Here is a 16,443-nt window from a genome sequence, read left to right as displayed (position 1 = left end):
AAAAAAAAATAGTGACAGATTAGATAGAAATTTGAGCACCTCTTTGGCAATATATCAACATTATCTCATAAATCGCCATAGAGATACAGTATTGCATTTTGTAACTGAGAAAACTCACTTAGAAAGAACTTAAAGCTACCTGCCACTAATCATTGGTGAAGATAGGATTTGAAACCAGGTCTACCTGTCTGAAAGTTTCTATTCTTTCAGTCAAGCCCAGTGAGAAAATTAAATAGCAGTCTCTGAAAAATAGCTATACTCAACAGAAATAGCCATCTATGACATTGTAAGGGAAATTTTCTTAACGAAGGGAGTTCTAAGACTGGGACAATCATTGGCCCTTTTTTGAAGATCACACAGAACCAGAAGCCTTTTCCCAACTCATGCATTTCTCTCTGTGACTCCAACTTTCTTCTACTTTACTATGTTTATTAAACACTACTAGGTTCTAAGGACATCCTTTAACTTAATCCACAACATTCTCTACAGTAGCTGTTATCCCTGCTTTACAGGCTCTGAAGCAATAAAAATACGCAATTTGCCTAATATTTCACAGCTACTGAAAGTCAGAGCTTATATTGGAACATAGGTTGGCAGAACACCAAGCCCATGATGCAACTGAAACCTTAGAGTTAGTTATCATTTACTCTCTCTTCTCAACACCACTCATTTGATATTTATATTTATTCTTTAGTCATATTGGAGATATATCTATATGTTGTCATCATTGACTAGTCTAAAAGTTTCTTGCAGGCAAGAAGATATTTGTCTTACTCTTCCTTTATGCTTCTGTCACTTAAATACAGAAGTTTATAGAGAAAAATATCTTCTATATTTATCTAGGCTGGATTGCTTCTTTGTGTTCCCCAGATCTGATCTGGACCCTTCCCTACTCTGTTCTCTGACCCAGGAATCTTGTCTTCAGCACATAGCTTCTGTGAGTTCTGGTTACCTCATTGGATTAGGCAAACAGGAAGCTCTCACAGAAGGCTGGGAAGTGGAGAAGAGCAGGGCCAGCTTCGTGGGTGTGTGACCTGTATTGTCACACAGGTTCCCATGCTTAGAAGGTCATTATACTTGTCTTAATGGGCTTAATGTTCTGCTGTCACTGTTGAGTTTTGAACAAGGAGACCTGCATTTTCATTTCTCACTAGCTGTACCCGGCCACGCGTTGCTGTGGCTCAGTCTGGTTAAATGGAAAATAAAGAAAAGAGAAAGCGCACGTTTCTAATATGTTTAATTTCACAATGCTTGTGGGTATACAATATTTTTTGTTGTTCCATTGTCTGTGCAGATATAGAGATTGTCTGGTTTGCCGAGTCTAGAACACGCAACATATAATTGTCCATGTGAGAAGCAATCCATGTGTAGATCTAAAGCTTTGTTGATGGTGATTGTAAATGGTAATCAATTTGGGAATTGCAATCTCTTAAATTGAAATGGCATATCCATTGGAATCATAGGAATGCGAGGAATGAGGATATCTTCACCTTTGGAAGGTCCTGTCAAGATTGTTGCTTCTATGATGTTGCTCATTAATTTTTTTTTATTTTTTTTTTCCATTTTTCTGAAGCTGGAAACAGGGAGAGACAGTCAGACAGACTCCCGCATGCGCCCGACCGGGATCCACCCGGCACGCCCACCAGGGGCGGTGCTCTGCCCCCCAGGGGGCGATGCTCTGCCCATCCTGGGCGTCGCCATATTGCGACCAGAGCCACTCTAGCGCTTGAGGCAGAGGCCACAGAGCCATGCCCAGCGCCCAGACCATCTCTGCTCCAATGGAGCCTTGGCTGCAGGAGGGGAAGAGAGAGACAGAGAGGAAAGCGCGGCAGAGGGGTGGAGAAGCAAATGGGCGCTTCTCCTGTGTGCCCTGGCCAGGAATCGAACCCGGGTCCTCCGCACGCTAGGCCGACGCTCTACCGCTGAGCCAACCGGCCAGGGCCGCTCATTAATTTTTTATAGCGCACAGACCCAAACACTTCATGTTTTACCATGAAATCCATCAGCAATTTCTGCTTCTGTCTGAAAACACGTGCTGTGATGTCATGCCTATCCACCGGTGATTGGCCAGGAAGTAAGAGCTGTTGCATATCGTCACAAGCTGGATTGCATGTGAATGTAATGAATAGGTCGGATGCCCATAGTGACAAACATATGCAATTGCATCTTGAGCATACTCATGCAAAATTTCAAAGCAATCAGGGAAGACCTTTCAGAGATTTAAATTTTTGAACAAACTAACATTTACATTTTTATTTATATAGATTAGTTTCTGAAATTATGTAGCCGGTCCTAGAGGTGAGTGATTTTGGAATGCCAAGGCCACAGCTCTGTACCTTCTCTACACAACTCTCTCCCCTCACTCCTTCAGGTCCAGGGATGGTAAGAGAGCCTCTGCTGTTACTAATCTTGAGGTACCTCACTGTGTGGTTTCCCTACACTATGCTCACACTTCTGTTATATAATCTCTTTGACTGATTTGAGTGTACTATCATTTTCCTGTAAGATTCCTTGATAATAGAGAAAGTAATTATTTTGTATATTTAATAAGTATTTACTGAGGTCTATTCTAGGCACTGGAGATACAGCAGATATAATAAAGCACAAATAAACATAACTTTCCTGCTCCGTAGGAGTTTATATGCTAGAGGGGAAGGAGAAGAAAACAAAAAATACATACATACATACATACATACATATGCACATGATATATCAGATAGTAATAAATCTTATCAAGAAAATAAAGCAGGCCTGACCAGTGGTGGTGCAATGAATAGAACATCAACCTGGGACACTGAGGTCCCAGGTTCAAAACTTCGAGGTTGCTGGCTTGAGTGTGGGCTCATCTGGCTTGAGTACAGTCTTGCCATCTTGAGTGTAGAGTCACTGACTTGAACAGGGACCATCAAAATGATCCCATAGTTGCTGACTTGAGGCCAAAGGTCACTGGTTTGAAGCCCAAGGTTGCTGGCTTGAGTCTAAGGTCTCTGGCTTGAGCACAGTGTTACTGGTTCTACTTGAGCCTACTGGTCAAAGCACATATGAGAAGCAATCAATGAACAACCAAAGTGTCAAAATTATAAGTTGATGCTTCTTATCTCTCTCCCTTCCTCTCTTGTCTCTCTCTCACATACACAAAGAAAGAGAGAGAGAGAGAGAGAGAGAGAGAAGAAGAAGGAGGAGGAGGAGGAGGAGGAGGAGGAGGAGGAGGAGGAAGGAAGGAAGGAAGGAAGGAAGGAAGGAAGGAAGGAAGGAAGGAAGGAAGGAAGGAAGGAAGGAAGGAAGGAAGGAAGGAAGAAGGAAGGAAGGGAGAAAAAAGATAATAAAGCAGGTAGAAGGACTAGAGTAAACTGAGGAGTGATATTTAGATAGGGTGGTCAGGCAGGGTGATATCTGGGCAAAGTAAGGGATAAAGCTATGTAGCTATCTGGGGACAGAATGTAGAGACAAAGAGAACAGAAAATGCAGATCCCTTAGTCAGTAGCTACTCAGCATGTTAGGGTAACATAAAGAAAGCCTTGAGGCTGCAACAAGGATACAAGAGGGAGAATGTTGACATACAAGGCTAGGAGGCAGCCAAAGGCTATGGGCCTCTCTAAGATGTGTCATGGATTTGGGCATTAGAGTCTGAGTAAGATAGAAAGTCACCAGAAGATTTTAAAACAAGAGTAACATGGCCCTGGCCAGTGGCTCAGTAGATAGAGCATCAGCCAGGCATATGGATGTCCCAGATTCAATTCCCAGGCAGGGTACATAGGAGAAGCGACCATCTACTTCTCTCATTCTCTCTGTCTCTCTTCCCCTCCTTCAACCAGGGACTCGACTGGTTCAAGTGGGGCCCCAAGTGCTGAGGATAGCTCAGTTGGTCCGGGTGTGTTAGCCTCAGGTGCTAAGGATAGCTCAGTACTCCAGCATTGTCCCCAAATGGGGTTGCTGGGTGGATCCTGGTTGGGGCACATGCGGGAGTCTGTCTCACTATCCCTCCTCCTCACATCTAAAAAAAAAAAAAAAAAAGAGTGACACAATTTTGTTATCAGGGATCCCTCTGGCTGGTGTTTTAAGGATGGTAGTGGGGCAAGAGTAGTGTGGGGGCTAAACAAATATTAACACTTTTCCTCCCACCTTCTAAGTTCTTCTGGTTGGGCTAACTATCAAATTAACAGATACAGGTTAACAGGAGAAAATAAAAATGTAATACAGGTGCATGGGCAATTCACATAGGCATGGTAAGTCCATGAACATTCCAAAAACAGCAAGGCAACACTGGGAATACAAAACATTTTTGGACAAAGAAGAAAGGGGTGTGGGGGACAGGGTATTAGATTTCAGAAATGAGAATGGGAGATTTACAGGTAGAGAAGAAAAATAAAATACACATGGCAGGAAAGAAGATAAAGGAAGTGGTCTTTCCAAAAAAATAATAATAATAATACACATGGCAGAAAAAGCCTTGCCAGGTGACTCAGAAACAATGGGACACAGGTATTTAGCCAAGAGGCCCCTGCTGGAAGCCGTCTATTCACCATATTTAATTCAAATTATGCACACAAAAAAAATGACATTTTAACTTCTTCCTGAAATACATTTCTTTGTCTAAATCTCTTGAACAAGAAAGGAGGAGAGTCAAGTCAAAGATTCTTTCTGAGTCTTTTGTGTCTTTTTTTTTAAAACTGATTTAATTTTCAAAAAAATATGGAATGCTTCACAAATTTGCGTGTCATCCTTGCGCAGGGGCCATGCTAATCTTCTCTGTATCGTTCCAATTTTAGTATATGTGCTGCCGAAGCAAGCACTTTTGTGTCTTAATAAACTTCTTAAAAGCAGTATTCTCTGCCCTGGCTGGTTTGCTCAGTTGGTTAGAGCCAAGATTGTGGGTTCAGTCTTCGGTCAGGGTGCATGCAAGAAACAACCAATGAATGCACGAATGAGTGGAACAATAAAGTGATCATTCTCTCTTTTTCACTGCTCTCTCTCTCTCTCTAACATCAATAAATAAATTTAAAATATTTTTAATTAAAAAAATTTAATATCCCTAAAGCAGTTTTAGGGTGGCAGAATTTTGGTCCCTTCAGTAGAAAGTGTGAGATCATTCAGGGTGCTTTTGTAATAGTCCAGGTGAGAGCTGTTGTCCCTCAGACTACGTGGCAGCACGGGGAATGAGATCCAGTAGGACTGGCTGACAGTTGACATGTGCAGATGAATGATGTCAAAGTCCACTCTGAGGTTTGGCCCGAGGAACTAGAAGAAAGAAGTTGACATTTACTAAGATGAGGAAGACTGAGGTAGGAGCAGTTCAAAGCTGGAAAGGAACCAATAGAAGTGATAGCAGTACTTGGGAATGAAAGAGAAGGCTGGGGTCAAATCAGGGAAAGCCTTGAATTCCAGAATCATGGAATTAGCTTATGGCCTATTTCTTATACAAGTCATGAAAGATCATAGAGAAGAAGCAGTACCCAATGAAGCCTATGAGTTAGGGAGATAAATCTACAGCCTATAAAATGAGCTAAAATAGCAGAGAACAAAAGGCCCTTTGACTTTCAACATCAATTAAGAGAGTTTTGCAGGACTCTAGGATAGTAAGACATGCCTAGTGTCTCGTGTGATAGCAATGAGAATTTGAGAATCCAAATAGAGAGTCAACAGAATTTGACAACTGATTAGTATTTAAGGATCAGGAAATAGATAAGTCAGGTAAACCTCAAGGTCTGTGCCTGCCTATATAAGCAGAAGAATGTCAGGTTGCTGGTAGACAGAGAAGTATTAAGGAAGAGCTACCTCAGGGGAGATGATGTTGAATATGACTGTGTGAGCTTTGGAGAACCTTGTCGTATTCACTCATATATATAGCCTGAGCACATAATAGGAAGCCAGAATTATTTGAAAAATGTTTTCTGAATAACTAGATAAATGAATTAGGGGATGATGGAACATATAAATGGAAATGTTCAACACATAGGAACTTAATACTACAATGGAAATGCTATCTAGACACTTATTATAAATTTCAAAATATAATATATTAATAATATATCTACAAGTACTACTTGAGGTCAGTAACACAGAAATGAAAACCTTTGCGGAAGACAGAGGGCAAAAACTTGAGGTTATCATTCCTGTAGGAGACAGAAAGCAGAAGAAAAATCAATGAAGATCAATGAGGATGAGTGAAAGAAATGAGAGGTTGGCATCATAAATACTAAGAAAAGAGGATGTTAGAAAAAAAGGACTTGTCACGTGAGCCAAATACTGCAGAGGGCAGAAGGAATTCAGATTTAAGGGAAAAAGCAATGGCATGGCAGTTAGGAATAGAATTGTGAACTTTAAGAAATTTCTGGAGAATGAGACAAAAAACTACTCAGTAACAAATCAGAAGAGACCCTGTTTGCTCTGAGACCTTCACAAATCCTTAAAAAAAAAATAAATTCAATTTTAGCAAATAATTCCTCTGGTAAAAAGCCAAATCATGAAGAGAATTACAAAGTCAGGCTGAGGGGCTGACCTCATGCCAGTTGGCTGATACTCTGTGCCTAAGCGAAACCCCTAATGGCTACAGGGCATGGATATTTGGGGCCTCCCTCTGACTGTTTCCAGGAGTAGTCAACCTTTTTTACCTGCCGCCCACTTTTGTATCTCTGTTAGTAGTAAAATTTTCTAACTGCCCACCAGTTCCACAGTAATGGTTGATTTATAAAGTAGGGAAGTAACTTTACTTTATAAAATTTATAAAGCAGAGTTACAGCAAGTTAAAGCATATAATAATAATTACTTACCAAGTACTTTATGTCGGATTTTCGCTAAGTTTTGCAGAATAAATCTTTATAACACAACTTACTATAGTTAAATCTATCTTTTTATTTATACTTTGGTTGCTCCGCTACTGCCCACCATGAAAGCTGGACTGCCCACTAGTGGACGATAGGGACCTTGTTGACTACCACTGGTTTGAACTATGATTACCAGATCCACAAACAGCAAAGTTCTTCTGTATAGCAAAGGAAACCGCTCTGGATGCCCATAATTAATATGTAACATGGTAAAAATAATCAAAATAGTTTTTGAGCCTGACAAGGCGGTGGTGCAGTGGATGGAGGATGCGGACTGGGATGCGGAGGACCCAGGTTCGAGACCCCAAGATTGCCAGTTTGAGCGTGAGCTCATCTGGCTTGAGCAAAAGGCTTGCCAGCTTGGACCCAAGGCCGCTGGCTCGAGCAAGGGGTTGCTCAGTCTGCTAAAGGCCCGCGGTCAAGGCACATATGAGAAAGCAATCAATGAACAACTAAGGTGACGCAACAAAAAACTGATGATTGATGCTTCTCATCTCTCTCTGTTCCTGTCTGTCTGATCCTATCTATCCCTCTCTCTGACTCTCTCTCTGTCCCTGAAAAAAAAAAAATAGTTTTTGAACCCGCCCACCCCCACTCACAAAAAAGCTCTTTAGTGTTTTTACAACATTTAAAAATAAATAAATTGTGGCCCTGGCCAGTTGGCTCAGCGGTAGAGCGTCGGCCTGGCATGCGGGGGGACCCGGGTTCGATTCCCAGCCAGGGCACATAGAAGTGCCCATTTACTTCTCCACCCCTCCCTCCTTCCTCTCTGTCTCTCTCTTCCCCTCCCGCAGCCAAGGCTCCACTGGAGCAAAGATGGCCCGGGTGCTGGGGATGGCTCCTTGGCCTCTGCCCCAGGCCCTGGAGTGGCTCTGGTCGCAGTAGAGCGACCCCCGGAGGGGCAGAGCATCGCCCCCTGGTGGGCAGAGCGTGGCCCCTGGTGCGCGTGCCGGGTGGATCCCAGTCGGGCGCATGCGGGAGTCTGTCTGACTGTCTCTCCCTGTTTCCAGCTTCAGAAAAATACAAAAAAAAAAAAAAAAAAAATTGCCTGACCTGTGGTGGCACAATGGGATAAAGCATCGACCTGGAACACTGAGGTGTTTGCTGGTTTGAAACCTGGGCTTGCCTGGTCAAGGCACATATGGGAGTTGATGCTTCCTGCTCCTCCCGCCCCTCTCCTCTCTAAAAATAGAATAAATCAAGTCTTTTAAAAATAAATAAATTGTGTGAAGTGTTGGAATGAATTTGTTAGTTAGCATAATTGTGGTATATATTTCACAAACTATACAAGCATCAGATCAAGTTGTACATCTTAAATATCTCAAATACATGTAATTAAAAAAAAATTTATTGACTGATATAAGGAAGAGAGAGGAAGGGAAAGAGACAGAGAGAAACATCAATTTGTTGTTCCACTTATTTACACATTCATTGGTTGATTCTTGTATGTGCCTTGACAGGGAATCAAACCCACAACCTTGGGGTATTGGGATGACACTCTAACCAACTGAGCTATCGTGGCCGGGCATATCATTTTCAATTGTTACCTATACCTCAGTAGCAAGGAATCCTGTTGCAAAAGGTTGAAAGATGTCCAGAATACAACTTCACTCACTCACCCTGGCTAGGCTTCCAAATTCTTTAGAAGTGAGTCCTAAAAGGGCACTCACCCTTGACTCCCACTGGAAAACTAAGACAGTCATGTGATTGTCAGACAACTTCTGGCTGGAATCAGAAACTACCATCAGTAATTGACCTTTAAAATACACTTTTAATTTGACAAAACATTCATCTAAGGCTCCATTTTATACATAAATATAAGTAATATAGACAATTAAAATTCCATGGCTAGGTAAAGTGCTTAGTTCACACTGGAAACCCCACTCCAAGACTCCTCTGAGAGAAACATGCAGGAACATTGAGTGGCTGCTTGCCACAAGTTGTGAGGAATAGTTTTTTTCAGTATCATTGAGTTCTATTTTCAGAGTTCACTTTATTTACTAAATTTAATTATTTAAATGTATATTTTAAATTTTTTTTAAATGTTTGAGGGAGGAGATTTTTGTTACCCTTTTATTATTGATTTTGATTCATTTCATTGTGATCTATGTGCTATTAGTTATCTTTAAGTTCTCGATATTTGCTTTATGACCTTAAACATGTTCAATTTTCAGAAAGTATTCCAGTGTGCATTCTTTATGCAAGGTAAGTGTTTTTGGTGCTAGCCTTGGCTATGGTAGGACATTTGAGACTCCTGTATTGAGAATAGTTGCTTCTTGTTTTTAGTTGAGACGGACAAGACAGTTCTTGTTGGGCAGCGCCATCAGCCCTGCGCGCAGCGCTCCGGTGCCCCTTTCCCCTCCCCCTGCGGCGTTTCCTGCGCCTTCACTTGATGTGGCCCAACACCATTCAAGTTGCATTACTAAGAAGTGTTTCATTCTGTCTTTTTTCCTTTTTGCTAATTTTTTTCTAATTTTATACTTCTGTATTGCAAAGGTAGCATATCTTAATTCTAGAAAATTGTGAAATCATACATAAAACAAAAAATATATAAACACTCATGTTCCCATATATTATATATTTCTTTATATAGGAAAATCACATGTAACATTTTATATAAGCTTCCATTACCTTTTTCTATGCATATACATGTAATTATTTTACATACATGAATAATATACATACTACCTTGAATTTATGTTAATTTAATTTATGTACTTCTCAAAGACTCAGAGGCCCCCCACTTTCACAGCCTACACTACACTAATACACACAGGTATGTATTGTGATGCTAACTTCTTTCCCCTCGGCCGGCTGGCCGTTAAGGGTGCCTAGGCATGCACTATTTGTACCTATTCCACAAGCATTCTCAGTAGATGCTTACCAGTTGAAGACCTGCCCGTGTTCCAATCCTTATCTTTCAAATACCACACAACAGTGAGAAATTTTCATCTAAGAAATCACATAGATTAAGGTTTTAAAGAATCAGAATAGAAAATTGAGCCCTTGTCTGAACTGGATAGCTGCCCACTCCAACTAACTCCTTTTGTTCTGATTTCAGAATCTCCACGCAACTGTTTAGCATTGCTATCTGGAGCAAATGTACCGAGCATGACAACACAAGTACTTCATTCTGCACAAACCTGTATTTCTTATTGTAAGTGAATGCACTGTACTTACACATTCATGTCCTATTTTTAATAGTTGAACCAGTCCCCAAGAGATTGGTTCTCTTTTATTAGCTGACAATCAACATTCTGTGCCGTTAAAGCTGAGGACCCCTGTGACATCACCTAAGACAGGCTAGTAAGCCGAGGAGGTGGAATAGGTAAACTGAGACAGATAGCTAAACAGCCAAGCACTTTACAGCCATCTAGCAAACTGCAAAATCCTATCTTACCTAACCAAGGACACTTAAGAATAAATTGTTTATTTTTAAGAAACTTTTAAATTGAGTTTAGAGAGAGAGAGAGAAACATGGATTTGTTTTTCCATTTATTTATGCCTTCATTGGTTGATTCTTATATGTGTGTGCCCTGACCAGGGATAAAACCTACAACCTTGGCATATGAGGATGATTCTGTAATCAACTAAACTACTCAGCCAGATTTGAGATATTCTTTTTGTCTTATTCTTTGTAATCCCCAATGCCTAGCAAATTTCCTGATGCATATGTTTCTTTATGAGTGAATTAATAATGAATGGATGTCTAAAGCACTAGTCAAACTTATAGGTCAAAGACAGATGTATTACTTTAGATTTATTCCCATATTGAACATGTATGCTTTCATATTTGGTTGCACATACCTACCCATTTGACAACATAATTACAATTACAAAAATAATAATGGGTAACATTTATTGGGCTTGTATTATTATGACTAACTATATATATCCATCAGCTCATTTAGTCCTCAGAACAATGCTGCAAGATGACTTATTTCAAACTCTCAAATAAAGAAACTGATTGAAAACTGTCAAAGAAAGAAATTTATGTCCTATTGCTTTTCTTGCCTAGGTCATCAGACCACAGGCAAGTATATCCTATGTGTCACCTATGGTGGCCTGCCACTCAGATTAAAAATAATCTTAAAGCCCAGGTCACTGGAGTGGTCTACAGCTGTCTCCATATTTCCTGCAAGCTCTGTTTAGCTTCACAAAATCTTATGACTTAAGAAATTAAGCTATAAAGGAGTGGAGAGAAATATGGTCAATGCAAGAAGGAGAAAAAATGAAGGATTTTTGTTTGTTTTTAATGAGATTTCAGCAGGTTTACATGTTTTGCAAAAGGAAAGAGTAAAGAGAGGTCAAAGATAGTGAAAAGAAAATAAACAGTTGATAGATTCTTGATCTTGATTGGTTTTTTATTAATTTATTGGTTTTAGGGAGGCAGAAAGAGGAAAGGAGAGGCAGAGAGAGGAACACTCATTTGCTCTTCCACTTAGTTGTGCCTTCGCTGGTTGCTTCCCGTATGTGCCCTGACCAAGGATCAGACCCGCAACCTTGGCATTTGGTAATGATGCTCTAACAGACTGAGCTAACCAGCCAGAGCCTTTATCTTGATTGTGATGATAGTTTCACACATGTGTACATATTTCAAAACATATATATACTTTAAATTGTATGTGTTAAATGGTATTAAAAGAGAAACAAAAAACGAAACAAAACAAAAAAGAAACTGGCATCAGAAAGGAAAGGGTGGGAAGCTGAGTAAAAAAAGTAAAGGGATTAATCAAAAACAAAAAAAAAAAAGGAAAAATAACAAAACAAAAACCTCACAACTCATAGACACAGACAATGTGGTGATTCCCAGAGGGCCCGGGGGTAGGGGTAGTAGAACAGGGTAAAGGGAAGGTATGTGGTGATGGAAGGTAACTTGACAAACGACTTCCATCGGGAGTGGTGAACACAGTACCATATACAGATGATGTATTATAGAATTGTACACCTGAAGCCTATATAATTTTATTAACCAATGTCACCCTAATACAAGGGTCCCCACACTACGGCCTCCTCAGTTCCCCATTTCCTTCCTTATCCCAGATACAAACTCTGTACAAACTGGCATCTCACTCAGTACTCCGCCATCTTGGCTGCTTTTCCTGGCCTTCTCCACGTGGCCTCCTCCCGCTGCTGGCTCTATTCTCTCTGCTCTCTCATGCTAACCTCAGGAACCAAGAGCACAAACTCCCGCTCCGTTCCCATTTTATAGTGTAGAAATCCAAACCCTTAATCCAATATACATAATGGGGAAGTCTCTAATACAAAATCACTTCTATGAGGCATGATAGGATTGTACCACCTCACACCAAAAAGGGTGGGACAGGCTTAATCCCAAAACCAAGCCTCAGGCTACAACAATTCTCAACACACATTAATATCACCTGGGCAACGGCCTCTTTAACAAAGTGAGCATAATACATTTTATCTGCCCAACACATACAAATTTTGTAGAATTTGTATATATGCATAGGAGCCTTCGTAAGAGAATGAAGACCCAAAGAAGTGACCAGAGCAGGAAGCTTTTATATCTTTTAGACAAAGAACCAATAAATTAATGAAGATTGACAAACAGAGAGGATGGGGCTGGAGGTAGTTCAGCTAGAGCTAAGAAGTCTTTATCTAGGAAGATATGGGAAACTTAACAAGGTTGGCTTGCAGATTCTTCCTCTCTGGGCTGATAAGAGTTAGTCTCAAAAAAAAAAGAGAAATCATTTTCTGCCTTTAAGCAGAAAAAGAAGTTGACTACTTCTTAATTGCTTTCAGTTTAAAATAACTTATATGTCTAAGGGGCATACTTTGTGGTGACATTCTGGCTTCCTTCAATATATCTCAGTTTTTATACTGGGATACAATGAATTAAAACTAAATTAAAACTGAAAAGGAGTTTTTCTATTGAGATTAGCTCCAATCTAAAGGGTAAATGGTTTGAATTGAAGGAAATAGTCTTGCACCACTTGCATGCACAGAATTTTATAGAAATTGGGACTAGAAAGTTCTTTTTAAAAAAAGGTACCATTTATTGAGTGCTTAACACATACCAGGTGTAAAGCCAGGAGCCAGGGCCACCATCACAGCAGCCCGGCCAGTGCAGGTTCGCATTGGATTCCGACAGTCGGTAAAGAAACAACGGAGCCACAAACTGGTGGGCCATAGTCTTTAATCCTAGCTTGCACCCGGCGGGCAAGTAAAAACACACACTGGGCTCCAAAACCCACTCACATTCAGTGCTCAGAAAACTACTGACTTATCTGAGTTTTCCTAGTGTAAGGCCAGGAACCGCCATCGTGGCCATTCACATGCAGGTTCGCATTGGATTCGGACAGTCGGTAAAGAAACAACGAAGCCAAAAACTGATGGGCTGTCATCTTTAATTCTAGCTTGCACCCGGTGGGCAAGTAAAAATACACACTGGGCTCCAAAACCCACTCACATTCAGTGCTCACAAAGCCACTGACTTATCCGAGTTTCCTAGAATCAAAGGTTTCTAGCTCACCAGCCTTATTCTCCTCAGTTCCCCATCTCCTTCCTTCACCAGCGTCAAACTGCACAAACTGGCCTTTCACTCAGCACTCTGCCATCTTGGCTGCTTCTCCTGGCCACATGGCCTCTTTCTGCTCTCTGCTCTGCTCCCTCTGCTCTCTCATGCTAAACATCCCAGGAACCAAGAGAGCAAGCTCCTACTGTGCCCCTATTTTATAGTGTAGCTTCACAACCTCTAATCTAATATACAAAATAGGGAAGTCTCTAATACAAAGTCACTTCTCTGAGGCATGATTGGATTGTACCACCCCACATCAAAAAGGGTGGGAAAGGCTTAATCCCAAAACCAAGCCCCAGGCTACAAGGATTCTCAACACACATTAATATCACCTGGGCGATGGCCTCACGTGAGCAGGGCCATCTTTAACAAAGTGAGCGTAATACATTTTATCTGCCCAACACCAGGCTATTTTATAATTATATGATATTAAGTATGATTATAGGTTCTTTGGATGGCTGGACATAGCACAGTGACATTTGGGTGAAAGGTAGAACTTTTTGTTGCAGCTCCAGACCAGAGGCGGCTGCCACCCAGTGGTTTGCTGTGGGAGATTGCAAGTTGGCAAAGATCCTTGCAATTTAAGGCTTAAGCTAAAGGCTAAACTCTTCCTCACAACTCCATGTTGGCTATGAAGCTGAGTATTTGTACTCATCACATCCCCCCACCTTACTTGCTTAAATTTCTAGAGGCAATTTACATGCCCTTCCTCTCACCTTTGTTTTGTGAAGTCAAGATGTTATGCAGGGTGGAGGGTTTTCTGCCCTTGGGAGAATTCTTGGATTGCCTTGGAAATGTGACTTTGTATCAGAGATCTCTTTGGTTTGCTAATGACTTTGCTCTGCCCTATAAATAAAGTGGTTTGGAGGTGGACACTTGCTCTTGCAAGCTATTGGCTGTGCAGAGACCTCCTGATCCCATCCTTTTTCTCTCTGAGTTTATTTCTTCATTCCACACCATTCTCACTCAGGACCTGGAAAATTACTAGCCGAGCTGGTCTGCAGCAGTTTGCACCTGGGGTCAGAGTCAGCAAGCTGGAGCTGTAAGAGCAGTTCTTTAGCAAGCAGGGTGGGGTTAGCAAGGTTTTATAATTTCCTAGAGATTGAATATTTTGAATAATTCTGAAGGCCAAGGAGAATAAGGCCATCCCAGACTGTTAGGTACCTGGGGACCTCAGGAAGTTGGGTAACAAATACTGTAACCCAAGGGTGTTAGAGCTTGATAAGGTCAGTAGAGAAGGCAGGGTCTTAGCAAACTGCTTGCAAGGGGAATGCAGTTTTTAACGATGACTTCAAAAGTAGATCAAGAGGGGAGAAAAACCAAAACAGATCTAGCAAGCACTTAGGAACTATTCTATCATACCAATATTGTCAGATCACTTTAACTGTATTAACATGTAACTTATAACACAACCTATAATGTAGGTACCAGCTTTATTATTCCAATGAGTAGGAAAACAAAGGCCCAGACACATAAAGTCATTTGCCTGCTTCGTGGCAACGGTAAGATTTAAAACCATATGATTTGATTCTAGAAGCCAAGTATCTTAACCAATGTGTTTCCCCTGATTAAGGCAAGTAATGAGGGAAGTAAAAATACATTATCTCTTAGACTTAGGCCATCAAATCATGGTGTCAACAAGAGGTGTAGCCTGGGGAAGACAATGAATCAAAAGGCAAACTCATTCTCTTATGAGCAGCAGAATTTCTCTGTCTGGTAGAGAAGAGAAGACTTGGAAATTAGAGAATAACTTACTGCTCTACTTGGTTTATTGTTGATTTTGAGAAGGCTTAGTGGAGCAGTTTTTTGTTGGAGCATGGGGCATTTAAACTCATTCTTCTGATGGAGCCATTGCTGTTGCATCATCCATGTTGTTGGATGATCCACTTACACTGAAATTCAGTTCCTTACCACCCAGGTTAGGGCTACTCTGGGGGCAAACAAAATTCACTTAAGATGTACCCCTAATTTCAAGATATTTAAGGAGAGAACACACTCATGAAATAGATACTAACAGTCAAAATTAGTGGTATAAATATTATAGTAAGCGCAACAATAATTCAGGGGAGGAAATATCAACATGGATCAAAGCAGCTTCAGGGTAGAGCTCATTCTCCTCTGAACCTCCTAGAACTCATATCTGTTGTCTGGCACTTTAGTGCATTTACTTAGCCTATTTACCCATGTATAAAACACTCCCATGTATAAGATGCACCTTAATTTTGGGGTGCAAAATTTGAAAAAAATGTATTACATAAAGTTATTGAACTCAAGTTTTATTCATCATAAAATTCATACAACTCCTCATCACTGTCAAAACTCCCCTCCATTAGCTTGTCCTCCTCTGAGTCTGATGACGAATCACTATCTTCATATATTGCCTCGTCCTCAGTTCCACCTATGGCATTTGAAATGCCCTAATCACTGTATAAGGCGCACCCAGTTTTCAGACCCCAAATTTTTCAAAAAGTGGTGTGTCTTATACATGGAGAGATACGGTAAATCCCACTACCAGAGAGTGAGTTCTTCCTTCCACCAGGGCAGTTACCACAAACTTTCTAATTGGGGATCTCATAGTATCTAGCATAGTGACTTATGTTTTATTAGACCCTCCAAAGTGCTACTTGAACTTACCAAATTTGGGGCTGGAGCTGAGCCTTTGATGATAGATTGGTTTGAAAAAGGAATAGAGTAAAGGAATAAACTTGGAGAACAACCTCATCAAAAAATGGAAAGAAAAGACAAGTTATTTCAGACCCAATGATAGAGCAGCAGAGGGTTCACCCAGGAGAGAGAAAATAAGATGGAAAGGAATAGAGTCACATTGTGAAGGTTATGCCAGTGTTTTTCAACTGCCTGTCAGCAGACCAGTTCACTAGAATTTCAAGCTAGTCCACGAAACAGCCACCCTGATGTTGTATGAAGATTACAGACCCAATGATCTTATTGAATTCACTTATGCTCAGGGTGATTTCTGTCTTACTGGTCCCCAAAATAATTCCCCTATTTTCATCAGTCCTCAAGTGTAAAACAGTTGAAAACCACTGGACTGGCTGACACCCTTTGCTGGTTTTAGCC

At 40.8% G+C, this 16,443-nt stretch overlaps 1 non-coding gene across 1 annotated transcript; it reads right to left on the bottom strand.

The window, feature by feature from the left end:
* Positions 1–4,686: 4,686 nt before the first annotated feature.
* LOC136321560 (U6 spliceosomal RNA) lies at positions 4,687–4,793 on the bottom strand. Its single transcript, XR_010728711.1, has one exon. It is a non-coding gene; the product is annotated as a U6 spliceosomal RNA (small nuclear RNA).
* Positions 4,794–16,443: the final 11,650 nt, after the last annotated feature.

This window comes from Saccopteryx bilineata, chromosome 1, assembly GCF_036850765.1.
Source record: "Saccopteryx bilineata isolate mSacBil1 chromosome 1, mSacBil1_pri_phased_curated, whole genome shotgun sequence".
Lineage (NCBI taxonomy): Eukaryota > Metazoa > Chordata > Mammalia > Chiroptera > Emballonuridae > Saccopteryx > Saccopteryx bilineata.
Note: the sequence above shows the minus strand (reverse complement) of the source record. Positions and strands in the feature narration are given on the sequence as shown.